This window comes from Phalacrocorax aristotelis, chromosome 7, assembly GCF_949628215.1.
Source record: "Phalacrocorax aristotelis chromosome 7, bGulAri2.1, whole genome shotgun sequence".
Taxonomy (NCBI): domain Eukaryota; kingdom Metazoa; phylum Chordata; class Aves; order Suliformes; family Phalacrocoracidae; genus Phalacrocorax; species Phalacrocorax aristotelis.
Window position 1 is genome coordinate 43051874 of NC_134282.1, and position 15527 is coordinate 43067400.

Here is a 15527-nt window from a genome sequence, read left to right on the forward strand (position 1 = left end):
CCTAAAAATCAATGGGCCCTGACGCCATCCACCCGAGGGTGTTGAGAGACCTGGCTGACATCATCGCAAGGCCACCCTCCATAATCTTCAAGAAGTCATGGAGAACGGGGGATGTCCCAGAGGACTGGAGGAAGACAAATGTTACCCCTATCTACAAGAAAGGCTCAAGGGAGGATCCGGGTAACTATAGGCCCATCAGCCTTACTTCAATCCCTGGGAAAGTTATGGAATGAATCCTCCTGGGAGCCCTCACAAGTCAAATGAAGCACATGATTGGGAAAAGCCAACATGGCTTCACTAAAGGCAGATCGTGCTTGACAAACCTGGTGGCCTTCTATGACAGGGTGACTTGCCTGGTTGACTTGGGGCAGGCAGTGGACGTTGTCTACCTGGACTTCTCCAAGGCCTCTGATATGGTCCCCCACAGTCTCCTCCTGGAGAAATCAATGCGTTATGGCCTAGACGAGTGGTCTGTGCAGTGGGTGGGGAACTGGCTGACCGGTCGCACCCAAAGGTGGTGGTAAATGGTTCTTTTTCAAAGTGGCAACCTGTCACAAGTGGGGTCCCCCAGGGATTGATATTGGACCCAATGTTATTCACTATCTTTATAAGTGATCTGGATAACAGGATCAAGCGTAGCCTGATGAAGTTTGCTGATGACACCAAGTTGAGTGGGGAAGTAGACACTTCAGAAGGGAAAGCTGGTCCGCAGGGAGATCTGGATAGGCTAGAAGAGTGGGCCAACAAGAACCTTATGAAGTTCAGCAAGGACAAGCGTAAGGTTTTGCACTTGGGAAAACACAATCCAGGAGTGCAGCACAGACTGGGATCCACCTGGCTGGAGAGCAGCTCTGTGGAAAGGGACCTGGGGGTCCTGGTGGACAGAAAGCTCAACATGAGTGAACAGTGTTCTGCTGTGGCCAAGAAGGCCAACAGGGTGCTGGATTGCATCAAAAAGGGCATCGCCAGCAGAGATAAAGAAGTCATTATCCGCTCTACTCAGCGCTTGTCAGGCCACACCTGGAGTACTGTGGACAGTTCTGGTCCCCGCTATACAAAAAGGATGTGGACAGGCTGGAAGGGGTCCAGAGAAGGGCCACCAAGATGATCAAAGGACTGGGAAGCCTGCCATATGAGGATAGGCTGGGAGAACTGGGTTTGTTCAGCCTTGAGAAAGGGAGGCTCAGAGGGGATCTCATCACCACCACGTACCAGTACTTAAGGGGTAGCTACAAAGAAGATGAAGACTCCCTTTTTACAAGGAGTCACGTGGAGAGGACAAGGGGAATGGACACAAGTTGCTCTTGGGGAGATTCTGATTGGACACCAGAGGAAAATTTTTCACAGTGAGGACAGTCACCCATTGGAATAATCTCCCCAGGGAAGTGGTTGACTCGGCCACGTTGGACACTTTTAAGATTTGGCTGGACAGGGTGCTGGGCCATCTTGTCTAGCCTGTGCTCTTCCTAGAAAGGTTGGACTAGATGATCGCAGAGGTCCCTTCCAACCTCTGATTCTGTGATTCTGTGATAATTCTGTAATATGCCAGAATATGCCTTCACCAAGGCTGCATACACCTTCAAAGCACAATTCTGAGAATACAGTGTTTTTGATAGATTTAAAGATACCAACAGCCATTCAACTATTACAATTTATATTACAATGGAAAAGAAATGCAAATAAAGCAAAAGAATTACTTACCAATACTACTGACTGCTTCTGCCTTAAAAATGAATTACCTTTAGGAACCAGAAAGGGTATTAGGCAAGTTCTGGCATGTATCTACTGCACTGGCCAACTGGGAACTGACAACACTTAGTCATCCACATCAAAAGCAGAATGCATTTTTTCCCAAAGGTAAAGGCCACCATTTAAACAAACTACAGTCACATTTTAGGTAACAGTACCGCTGCTGCTATTTCTGTCATGGTTTTTAATCAGTTCTTAGCCACTTACATCTATAAGGAATTCATAGGTGATAGCAAGCGATGCTCTCCTGGACACGTAATTAACAAAGCCCTGATCCATCAAAGTTGCAAATACAGGTTGTCCAGAGTAGAGAGTGAGAGTGTATGAGGGAGGAAGGGAGGGAGGGGGGGAGGGAGGAAGAGATAGAATGAATTATAAATGCATCTAATTTGGCTATAATATAAACTGCACTTGTGGACTGAGAAGAGTCAATGGCCCACAGTGTGTAAACTGTCACCAAATTGCATTTTGCTAATAATTCAGCCAAAGTGCCACCTACCCAGGTAACTATGCTGACTCTGTTTAGATATCAGTTAAACAGCTACAGCTTGTTTTTGCTTACTATGGCTTCTCTTAAAATTTTGACAGCTGACTGAATGTTCTGGTAGTTTTTGGCCAAATTATTGAAAGGCTTCAATTTAATCTTAAAGCCTGCAGATAGGTATGTAATAATATTATGTTAGTAAATAACCAGTGCTTTCAAGGCCAACAGAAGAAAGGGATCAAAAAATTGTACAAACCAAAAGTATAAAGAAAAGTCTTAAGCAGACACAAGTTCTGATTTATTTCAAATTGATGCTCAACACTGTTGGTCAAATAAATGTTGTTTTGCTTTCATTTCTGCCATTCATTTTGATATCCTGAGGTATTGTCACCAGCAGGAGGAAAACATTAGTTGTGATGGAACATTTGCTTTCTGAGAGTTCTTAAATTCCCCAAATGTCCTCACTGCATATTTGGGTATGCAATGGTAGAGATATACCTGGAGCAAACAGAAACCTCAGAAAAACATCATCTCTTTTATATGCACAACCTTACCGTCCATTCAAACAAGCTAGTTACCCAAGAACAAAATATTTAAGAGTATCTGACAGTGATTGTTTCTCTTTCAAACAGAGTATTATGGTAGTAAGTATCATTTACAGACATAGATAAATTGCTAGATCCACAATGACCTAGAAACTTAAGTATTCTATTAACAGAGTAGAGTATGTCCCTTCAAAACTTGATATATATATCAGAGCATGGTTCTTTCTGCTGCAAATACACAGTACCTATCACTTCAGTTAAAGGTGGATGTTCTCATGTCAGTCTGATGTACGCATGTAGTATAAGATTCCTAAGATTCCACACAACAGAGGACCGCAGTATTCCCACACTAGTCAGCTTATAAATCGTATTATTGTTCAAGATAACAACAACAAAAAAAAGACTTTGCTATTTCTATTAATCCAATATGGTTAAAAAGTCTGATTTTTTTTTTTTACTACTTAGGCAAAAAAATGGAATAACTACAAATGATCATAAGCACAGCTGCTGATTAATAATCACTCTGCTTGCTCCTGAGATTTGCCTACAGTTGGATACGGCTCCCAGGCACCTGGATCTCCACTGGCATCTCCACTTTGAGATTAGGAACTAAAGGTCACCAGGATTTGGCTTGTAAAATTTTCTCTCAAATATTTTAATTTTACAGCATATCAAATTCAGTGCAGGAGAAGAAAACCAAAGTAAGGTACTTGAATGCACAATTCTGATCATCTTTTTTATTCACTATGTACATTTTATCTCTATAAAAATATAAATTTAGAAGTGTGTGTATCTATATAGGTGTATCTATCATCAATATTGGTATGGAACTGAGAACGTAATTTTTTCCTTAAAACTGTTAACAATAATTAAATATCATTTACACATTGCACTTGTATGCACTCTGGTAGGGGATGCAGAATGAGACAGCATGTGACAGCAGCACGCTCTAGGGAGACAGGGTTACTCCACTAATAAATCCACCTGGACTTCAACAGATGCCATCTCCTGTCAAAGCTGTTAGAAATCACTTGATCATTTGCTCCTGTTTTGTTTGCCATGTACAGCATAATCAAGAAAATTACTTCTCAAATAACACTTATCTTTAGACATTACAATTTTTTACCCTTACATAGAACATTGACACTGTCCTCATTTTAGAGTCCACAGATATGGGAGGGAATTGCTAAACTCATCCAGCTGGGCATTAGTAGAGCCAACTAACTATGCTCCTGGGTCCCACACAGCAACGGTCCATTTGTTTATCACAGTGCTCTCGGTGCTTTGCGTGGTCACTGTCTCCAGGTAGCTGTGAAGTGTTCACCTGCACACATGTACGGATTCACACAGCACATACAGCTGTGTAGCAGCTGTATAACAAAACACACAAGGAAGCAGTGTGGTGAGCTGCCAAAAGTCAAGGAGAAAACAGATCTGCTCAGGAATAAAAAAACAGAGAATACACATGCCTGGAGCAAACACTGAATGGCTACTACATAGCACTGCTTTAGAGACCCACTTCCCACCATTCATTTACCAAGTGAAGGCTGCTAATAGCACAGACCCTAGAAATCACAGCAGATGTAGAAGAGTTACAAAGAATGTATGAATTCTTTTTCGCCCCCCTCCAAGTCATCACAAACCTCCAATATAGAAAACTCTTCCCATCTCATGAAAGTATACCAATTATGGTTACAGAAACATTCACTATACACTGTTGCTTCACCTGTCCTAAGCCTCTACTCCCACCACTGGATTTTAAAGACATGCTTGGCATGTCTGCTTAAAAAGATCTGGCTGAAGATCTTACACTCATTCTGCATGAGTACCAGCTGAACAGAAATTGCAGCCGCAGCACTCAGCTAAGCATGAGTCATGCCCATCACACTGAGAGCTTGCTGCATTGAAAAGGACAACATGGCAAAAATCTTGGACCTTTAAGACAACAAATACTAATCATCAGCTGACACCAGCAAGTCCTGCTTTCTAGCAAAGTGTTTTCATTTCTGTACATGTCATCTCAAGAATCATTATATTTTTAATTGCTTCATACATTGCAATGATGGTGCCCAGGACCCTTATACTGAACTTGTAAATCACTGGTCCTGCTATGCAGTAACATCATGAGGAGACATTGCTAACTATCGCTAAACACTACCCACAGTCCACCTGTCAGACAGAAAACATTTCAATTTTTTATATGAAGCAAGAACAAATTTATTGAGAAAAAAAGGAAACTGTAGAATGTTATTGCTTCCATAATCATTTTCTGTTATCGGATTCTTTCCTGTTTGCATGCACAACTGCCTGTAAATGTCAACGGGAATTACATACCAATGACTTGGGGAGAGGGGGAAAACAACCTTCACTAACCTTCCCAAAAGCTTTTAAAATATCCCTTTTTTCCCTTAGTTTTGGATAATCTGTGTGGACATAAGCTATCTGAAAATAGCTGTGGCCTTTAAACTCTCAAAATATAAGCTGGTATGTATTTCCTTCTAGCAAAGGATACTACTTCATTCAACTAGTTTTTAGACCAATGTACATTGATGCCAGCAAATATTACAAAGAGGGCAGATGATGCAGTCAGTGACATTAATGGGCATTAGGGAATTGTACAATATGAGGAAAGAACAACCGCTCTATGATCAACAGATTGCACCTAACCACAAACACCTGGATAAGAGATTCTCTCAACCCTGGGAAAACGATCACAAAAAACCCTCCAAACCCACCAAACAAACAAAAAAAAAGAGCAAAGAACAGGGCAGCTGTTCTACACATGTACTAGACTCAGCTTGATTTATCACAAGATGCCAGAGGAAGGTGGCATCAAAAACACGTAAAAACATAGTCAGAAATGGAGGGTAGTTGGCCTGTGTTGCACAGATGCACAAGGTGTCATGCACTAGTTGTGCAAGATAAAAATTTGCACAGGACACTCTGAAAGAGCATGCAGCTCAGATGATACACTAAGGACATCCACATCACTGGGAAAATTATTCCCCAGCAGGTACCATTTCAGATTGACAACATAGCCAACTATACATGTCTCTCAGAGTTAAAGATAAATCTAACTTCTCAATTCCAATAAAAATTGCACTGTTTTCTATCCCTGTGATGGATATGGGTTTCACATGGGTCCAGCACTCTACAGGACGTGACAAAGTGGGAAATAACTCTATCACTTTATGAATATTTTGCACAACTCTGCTTGACTGTTTGAGACAGATAGCTTGCTGTAGGCAAGATCAAAGAGGGGTGTAGGAGGAGTCTGACAGGAAAGAAAACTTACCGAGATAAGGAGCATCCCAACAAAAATTCAAACTACAACAGACAGGATGTTCATAGAATCACAGAATGGAGGGGTTGGAAGGGACCTCTGGAGATCATCTCGTCCAACCCCCCTGCTTGAGCAGGCACACCCAGAGCAGGGGGCACAGGAACATGTCCAGGCAGGGTTTGAATGTCTCCAAGGAAGGAGACTCCACACCCTCCCTGGGCAGCCTGTTCCACTGCTCTGTCACCCTCACAGGAAAGAAGTTGTTTCTCATGTTTAGGTGGAACTTCCTGTGTTCCAGCTTGTGCCCATTGCCCCTTGTCCTGTCATTGGGCTCTAATGAAAAGAGTCTAGTCCCATCGCCCTGACACCCACCCTTTAGATATTTATAAGTATTTATAAGATCCCCCCTCACTCTTCTCTTCTCTAGGCTGAACAAAGCCAAGTCTTTCAGCCTTTCCTCATAAGGGAGATTCTCCTGTCCCCTGATCATCTTGGTAGCTCTCTGCTGGACTTGCTCGAGCAATTCCCCGTCCTTCTTAAACTGGGGGGCCCAAAACTGGACACACTACTCCAAATGCAGTCTCACTAGGGCAAAGTAGAGGGGACAGATCACCTCTCTCAATCTGCTGGCCACACTCCTTTTACTGCATGCCAGGATAACATTGGCTGCCTTCTTGGCCACAAGGGCACATTGCTGGCTCAGGGTCACCTTGCTGTCCACCAGTACTCCCAAGTCCCTCTCAGCAGAGCCACATTCCAGTAGGTCAGCCCCCAACCTGTACTGGTGCATGGGGTTGTGCAGGACCTTGCACTTGCTTTTGTTGAATTTAACGATGTTCCCCTTGGCCCAGCTCTCCAGCCTGTCCAGGTCTCGCTGAATGGCAGCACAGCCTTCTGGCATATCAGCCACTCCTCCCAGCTTGGTATCATCAGTGAACTTGCTGAGGTTACACTCTATCCCATCATCCAGGTCACTGATGAATATATTGAACAGGACTGGACCCAACACAGACCCCTGGGGAACACCGCTAGTTACCAGCCTCCATCCAGACTCTGCTCCATTGATCACAACCCTCTGAATTCTGTTGTTGAGCCAGTTCTCTATCCACCTCCCTGTCCACTCATCCAACCCACAACTCCTTAGCTTGTCTATGAGGATGCTATGGGAGACACTGTCAAATGCCTTACTGAAGTCAAGATAGACAACATCCACTGCTCTCCCTTCGTCAACCCAGCCAGTCACACCATCGTAGATGACTATCAGGTTGGTCAAGTATGATCCTCCCTTGGTGAATCCATGCTGACTACTTCTGATAACCTTCTTTTCCTCTACATGCCTGGAGATGACCTCCAGGATGAACTGCTCCATCACCTTTCCAGGGATGGAGGCGAGGCTGACTGGCCTATAGTTTCCCAGGTCCTCCTTCTTGCCCTTTTTGAGGATTGGCATGACATTTACTTTCCTCCAGTCCTCAGGCACCTCTCCTGTCCTCCACGACCTTTCAAAGACAATGGAGATTGGCTCAGCAAGAACATCCGCAAGCTCCCTCAGCACTCATGGGTGCATCCCATCAGGGCCCATGGATTTGCGAGGATCCAGTTTACATAGGTGGTCTCTGACCCAGTCCTCCTCAGCCAAGGGGGAGTCCTCCTTTCTCCAGATTACCTCTCTCTCCTGTAGGGGCTGAGATGCCTGAGGGCCAGCCTTAGCAGTAAAGACTGAAGCAAAGAAGGCATTCAGTAACTCTGTCTTCTCTGCATCCCGCGTCACTAGGGCCCCTTTCCTTGTTCAGCAGTGGGCCCACTGTATCCCCAGCCTTTCTTTTACTGCTGATGTATTTAAAGAAGCCCTTCTTGTTATCTTTGACATGCATTGCCAGATTTAATTCCAAGTGGGCCTTGGCCTTCCTCATCACATCTCTGCATACCCTGACAACATTTCTGTATTCCTCCCAAGTGGCCAGTCCCTTTTTCCGCATACTGTGAACCTCCCTTTTCCATTTGAGTTTCTCTAGAAGCTCTTTGCTCATCCATGCAGGTCTCCTGGCTCCTCTGCCTGACTTCTTCCTCCTAGGGACACACCAATCTTGAGCTCAGAGGAAGTGGTCCTTGAATATTGACCAGCTCTCTTGGACTCCTCTGCCTTCCAGAGCCCTATCCCATGGGATTCCTCCAAGCAGGTCTCTGAAGAGGCCAAAGTTGGCCCTCTTGAAATCCAAGGTTGTAACCCGACTTATAGCCCTGCTTCTACCACGCAGTATTCTGAACTCGACCATCTCATGGTCACTGCAGCCAAGGCTACCCCCAACTCTCAGATCCTCAGCCAGCCCTTCCTTTTTTGTTAGTATAAGGTAGAGCAGCACATCTTACCTCATTGGCTCCTCCACCACTTGCATCAAAAAATTTTCCTCAGTGCTCTGCAGGAACCTTCTGGATCATCCGTGGCTCACCATGTTGCTTTTCCAACAAATATCAGGCTGGTAAAAGTCCCCCATGAGGACCAGGGCCTGCAATTGTGAGGCTACTTCCAGCTGTCTGTAGAAGGCTTCATCAACTTCCTCTTCCTGATCAGGTGGCCTGTAGCAAACACCTACAACTGTGTTGCTCATATTTGGCTGTCCCTTAATTTTTACCCACAAGCTCTCAACTTGTTCTCCTTCACTCAAAGGGAGAGCTCAATGCATTCCAGTTGCTCCCTCACATAAAGAGCAACTCGCCCACTTCACCTTGCTGGTCTATCTTTCCTAAAAGCCTGTAGCCATCCATGACCACATTCCAGTCATGCGAGCTATCCCACCATGTCTCTGTGATTGCAATCAGATCGTGGCCCTGCGACCACACACAGACCTCTAGTTCCTCCTGTTTATTCCCCATGCTGCATGCATCGGTGTACAGGCATTTCAGAAAGGTACTTGAGCATACAGGTTTCCTGGAGGGGTGCACGAGGATCCACTATAGCCATACACACCCTTGAGGTGGTTGGTCTCCTGGTTGTCATCTCATGAGGCAGCTAAGGCACCTTTGTCACTGCTCTGGTTGTCCCGCCTTATTCCCCATTGTATGTCATGGCATTAGCATTGCCACTTTGGCCCCCACTCCCTAAGTCCCTCAGTTTAAAGCCCCCCTCACCAAGTTGGCCAGCCTGCTGCCAAAGATTCCCTTACCCCTTCCAGACAGGTGGATTCCATCCCCCCCTTTGCAGGCTATGGTTGCTGAGGAATGTCCCATTGTCATAAAAGCCAAAACCCTCACATCGACACCAGCCACGTAACCAGGAGTTGATTTGAATTATTCGCCTATTTCTAGTCACCCATTTTTCTCCAACAGGTAATATGGAGGAGGAGAAGACTTGGGCACCAGTATTTTTCACTTGCTTCCCTAGGGCTTTATAGTCTTCCTTAGTTCTGCCCAGGCTCTGGCTTGCAGTGTCATTTGTGCCCACATGGAAGAGTAGCAGTGGATAGTAATCTGTGCTCTTGACAAGTTGTGGCACCCTCTCAGTGATGTCTCGGATCTTAGCTCCAGCAAGGGAGCAAACCTCTCGTGACTCCCTGTCAGGTCAGCAAATGGACGCCTCAGTGCCTTTTAACAACGGGTCACCCACTATGAGCACTCGTCTCTTTTTACTCTGTGCAGCTGGTACAGTTACAGTTGCACCTTGCAGACCTTGCTCATGAAGGCTGTTAGCTGTGAAGAAACCACCTGCCTGCAACCAGCAGTTACATGGATGCTTTTCCAAAGCTAAAGGAAGAGATACAAGATAAAAAAACAAACATAACAAAACATTGTTCTGTTAAAGGAAGGGATGAGCAAGGCCAACACTCTGACACTTTCAGAGCATGCAGTAGTCAGCAACCAATCCAAACTACAATGGCTGGAGTCAGCTGGCATGCAAACACCACAGAGAAAGGTCAAAGATGCAGTAAATGCAGAGGGGCCTTTTCTTTGGTTACTTTTTACTATTGGGTGAAGAAACAAATTAATGTTTTAGGCTTTGCATGGGTAAATCACTTTGCTTACCCTACTGGGAACGACTGCTCTAGCAACAGATGGCAACGCACCTAGGCAGATGAGAACGGTAGTCTTTAATAGAATGCAAGAGTGTATTAGCACTACAGACAGCATCATAACAAACATTAGCAACCAGGCTTGAGACCCAGAGGCGGTCCAGCCATGCAGAGAAGAGCTCAGCCACAGTCAGCTAATGTGAAATACTGCACTCACATGCACCAAGGCTAGACTGTGCAAGCCAGTCCAACCCACAGCATCTCCCATGAGCCAGGCAGGAACAAAACCACGGTTTAGGCACCCAGTTGAATCCTTGTAACTCTCCATATGAGCTGTCTTGGAAAGGGGAGAGCAACATTAATCTCATTTCTTACCCATTTCTAAGGAGGTGCAAGAAGCATACAGGTATTAACTGCTCTCTTCCCTACCTGCTTGCCTTCTTCAATGAAAAAAACTTTATGCAATGACCACTTCATGCCTCCCTTAGCACAGAAATAATATGATGACTGTTATCTGACCAACAGGATTAGTCAAACACATCCTAGAAACCTCTAGAGTACTCCGTGCAGTGCAGACAGATGCTGCCCAGGACAGTCAAATGTTTAGCCAGTTCTCTTTGTATGCAAATTTTATAAAACGAAGTGTTCTTTTTCCCCAAAAATATGTATAAGAAGTTTTATTGGAATGTGCTTCCTTGTCATGTACCTCCCTTAACATGCTCTTTGCTGCTGGGCCCAGGGCCAGAATGGTTCTGCTTTCCAGATTCCAATCTCATTTTTCTCTGTATGAATATCGGAGTGAGCAGGTTGGCAAAGGACACCACAGTGAAACACTCTTTAGAAGGAATGAAGGTCAAAACGTTGCATGGCAGCAGTTTTCTGCTCTGCCAGCAGTAACAAAAACAATATAACATGTTCTGCATAGCTAACGATTGCAGTTTATATTCACATACTCACATTTGGAAACACTGTCCTGGTAATTTGATGAACAACACATGCAGCTCCTCTCAATGAACTATGCTTTGAAAGCTGTCTTCTCTGAACAGCTGGAGGAACACTGGTCTCCCAGTCCTCAGGCAGACCATAAAACATACGACTTACTGACAGCCTAAAAAAAGCTCTTTTGCGGTACTACACAACAGAGCCAGCTTCTTACGAGCCACTGCCAGCCCCATGTTGCAGGGAGACTTTTATGCTGTCAACTTAATAATGCAATAAAAGGCAGAGGAGAGCTTTAGTTATAAGTATCAAAATATAAAATTCTACCACAGATAGTGCTGGGAAGATAAAGCCTCTTCTCACAGACTAGAAGTGACAGCTTTGCATTAGAAAGCGGCAGTAGATATTCAAAAGCTCCAGGAAAACCTGTAGTAAAGGCACCAAAAATCAAAGTGCAGCTGCTCTTTTTACTGTTTAAATCATTATATATTAGCAACAAATCTTGTTGTTGGCCAACACTCAGAAGTGGCATATGGCCAATAAAAGGTTCAGTGGAGTTTTCCATCTGTCACTGAAATCAGCTATGGCTCCAGCTCATACATAGTAAGTTTAGTGTCATAATTATTTGTGTACTAGATGTCAACCATTCAGTCTAACATAATCATCTGACTACGCAATTTGCTAAATATACTGCCCAAGCAAAGCACTACATAACCACATAACTGAAATGCATGACATGCATTTATAGCATATAATGTTAGCACTAACAAGAGGTAAGCATGTGGACAGAGGGTGCTGTCTTGCCACAATAGATTATGCAAATAGAAGCACACTAATGTATCCTCTTGATATGTAACAGAGATAGTAAGAGGCAACCATGATCTTATTAAAATCAAACGCATGCAAGATAGCAAGTCACTGAGTGGTCACCATATCTTTTTTTGTACTCCTGCTTGTTCATTACAAATACTAAGCATATGGATTTACTTTGCTGTCTTCACTGTCCTGCCAGCACAAGAAGGCTGATAGATTAAGCTTTAAAGTACTTTGTTTCTCTATAGGTTCAGGAAATACCTTAGCAAGAGCATTGTCTGAGGTTTTAAAAATTATTTCTACAGCATTTTCCATTAGTTTTTAGCAACTATGGAAACAGAAATGGTATTCTTTTTCTCCCTCCCCCACAGTACTCTGGTGCTATGAATCCTGCACTGACAGGTCTTCAGGGCTGTATTTAGATCTGGATTTTCCAGACACTGGGATTTATATTTCAATCAGCCAAGAGTCACAGTCTGCTTGGCCCCAGATTTGGGTGCAGGAACAAGCATATTTCTATCTTCTAGTTCAGTCAGAAAAATCTGTAACATTCCCAAATGCAGAATGTTAACCAAGGGAGGGGGGAAAAAGCGTTCTAAACTGTGCTGAAAGTCAAAAGCAAGAACATTTTTGTTTGTGCAACTTTGCAACAGTAGTCTTCCTCTTCCCTAAGTCTCACTGCTCTGCATCTGCTCCAAGAGAGCTGCCAAAGTAGTTTAGAGCTACTGGACCCAACCTGTGGCTGGCTTTTAATGTTTAGAACCCGGGAATCCGAGAGCACAGTAAAGACGGATGCAGGAATTCACTGAAACTTTTTATAATATTTAATAATCCCCTTGTGGTTTGGTCAAAGCTGGCACAACTTCACAGCAATAAGCTGATTTGCACAGAAATGGGCTCATGGCTCCAACAGATGATAGCAGTTCAAACGAACAATTTTTTGCTGTGAACAAGGTCCTATCCGTAGTGCTGTTTTGCTCATCAGAACACGAAGGAGAGTAAAAGCAGATTTTCTTTAAAAAAAACCAACAACAAAAAACCCACCTCAAATAATGACAATAACTTAAGTGCTCAACTCAGATGCCTAAACATTAGTTATCTTGACTAGCAGTGGATCCTTAGAGTACCCAAGACACTCATGTGAGGCTAGCAGACATAGCAGGACCTATTTCAGGGCAGCAGGTGGAAAGCAGGTAGGATATCCTCAAGTATCCAAAGGTCAAACATCCACAGTTATGGAACTGGACTGGAGTCTATAACACATTCAAATTCTTGGACAGCAGATATCCCATTAAGCAGATCCAAAATTGAATATCTCAAGGACAATCAAATTGAACATTTAAAAAACCTGTTTAAATGTGCATATTTTTCCTTATTGCTTCTGTAAAATTGAATGAAATATTTAAATCAGAAAGCATATGAAAAAGCATTTCCAAGCAGGGCTTTTAAAAGCCTTGAGTCTATATTGCCAATTGTTTGTCCTGTCTTGAAGATTAGAGATTGTGCAAGGTATCTTACTGAGAGCATCACCTCATTAGACAGGCACGAGATTAAACTAGAAAAAACTTCAAGGATGTCCTTCAGGAGGAGACAACTTTAAACAGATCCCAGAAAGGAACTGAATACACAGTTCATGCTGCAAGGACAGTGTCCCTCACCTTGAATTAGGGGGCTCTTCAGAACTAGGAACTGTTAAACTGAGTAGAAGAATCAGAGTGGGCACACTCAATGGTCGCTTCAAGAGAAAAGGGTGGGGAGAGCAGGAAATGACCAGACACTTTATTTACATAAAACATACATAAACACACCAATCCCCTACAGAATGAAAATAAGCATAGTAGGGAGTTAAGAAAGAAAAAAAAAAAACGGTAGCAGTTTCCACTACCTAGAAAATGACCAGTCTGGGACAGCTGAGTATTGCCAAATACTCTTCTACACTTCATTCATTAGCAGAATTCACGTCAGTGTCCCTAAATTTCAAGGGAGCACAGATGTACACATTCAAGTCTTCTCTAGGAGACACTAGTTCCTCCTTCATGCTGACCAGAGGATTGTATTTGATCTCTCAAAGTTTTCACAGGAAAACACAAGAACCCACCTAAAGCCACTCCTTGATTCCAAGTGATTTTGCCTTGTCTTCAGTGGGCATAAACACCAGAAAAGCACAATGAGAGGCTCCACACAATATTAGCCAAGCCCAATCCGAGCTCTTCAAACACTAACAAATAAAAATCTATTTCCAGCTAATGGAAATTATGTAGTTGGGGAAAGTGTGGAGACAGTTCACAAAGACGAAGCTGTCACCACTGCTTCTCCTCAAACAGATGGGAAAATATGGTGGAAAAAGCACCTGTCCATTTAACTACAAACTTCTCAGTGTAGCAGATGAAATTCAGCAGAAATGGACTTCAGAAAAGAAAATACTAGATTTACATTTATCATGATGTCTGAACCAGCTATTCTCATTCAGGTTGAGAGTGCAGAGGATCACTGGTGGACGTAACAGATTACAGTCAAAGCATCTGAAAGCAAATCCACTGGATTCACCAGTTGTCACCCACAGAGTGTCCATTCCATCTCTAGCTGACCCGCTTCTTTATTTCCCCACCATTTTTAAATCCCTGCTGGTGGTTTACAGCCTGTTATGCTGAATCAGCTATTCATTCAGCCAAGCTCTAGCTGAGAAATCTTTGGTTTGATCGGAATGTCTAAAAATGACCCAGGTAAGCTGGAAGTTGTCTATAAAAATGTTTATCAGTAAACCAGTCAGTACTGAAACAGCTTTCTTGGAAAGCAGGAAAAGGACAGCAGCTGGAGACCTGGCTGCCATTTCCATCACCGGCTTACAGGAAGAACTCACGTAAACTTGCATATACTCTGCATATTGTCTCCATGGTTCCTGATTATGTCTATTAGTGGCAACTGACCACAATGAAATGATGTTTCTAGTGGCCAGGGAACAGATGCATAAGCTAAAAGCTTTTAAAATGGATGAGAAAACCCTAAATCATAGAGAGTTTATGATATGTGAGAATATGAGAAAACAGTTTTAGTGACATAAGGATATAATAATTGTTCTGTCCTAAGGGGAAAAAGTTTCAGCTCTATCACATCAGTTCCTCTGTCAGCACAGCATGCTTCTGGTGAAAGATACAGTATTATCTATATATTCTGTGCTAGCAATTAAGACATCAATATGTTCATTTTTTAAGGTCTGATAAAAACTTAAGAGTTGCCTTAGAATATTAAAAACATTATGTTTCAGCATATACAGCAATGACAGAATTACTATTAAATATGTGAGGTTTCAAATATTCTCCATTTCACAGTGGAGCTTTTTAAAGTTAGCATTGTGAAGAAATAATCAGTAGTAACTCACCAGCAGTTTATGTGAGCTTGGGAGAATCTAAGTCCTCTGACAATACACAAACTGCATTTCTGGTGATGAGATACCTCGTGAAGAAGCAGTAGGGGACTGCACCAAAGCTCTCTGAAGAGACACATTCTCAGAGTTTGCAGGAATTTTATGCTTCAGTTGTCTGTACTGCTCAGTTTGAGCAGTACTAGTTCTGTCATCTCCTCAACAGAAGCATAGAATTGATTGTGTTTCTTCATCTTCACGTAAAGGGTACAGTGTTTCCAGAGGAAAGGCAGGCATCTGCACACATGTATAACTTGCACATTAGTCTGGATATAATTTACATGAA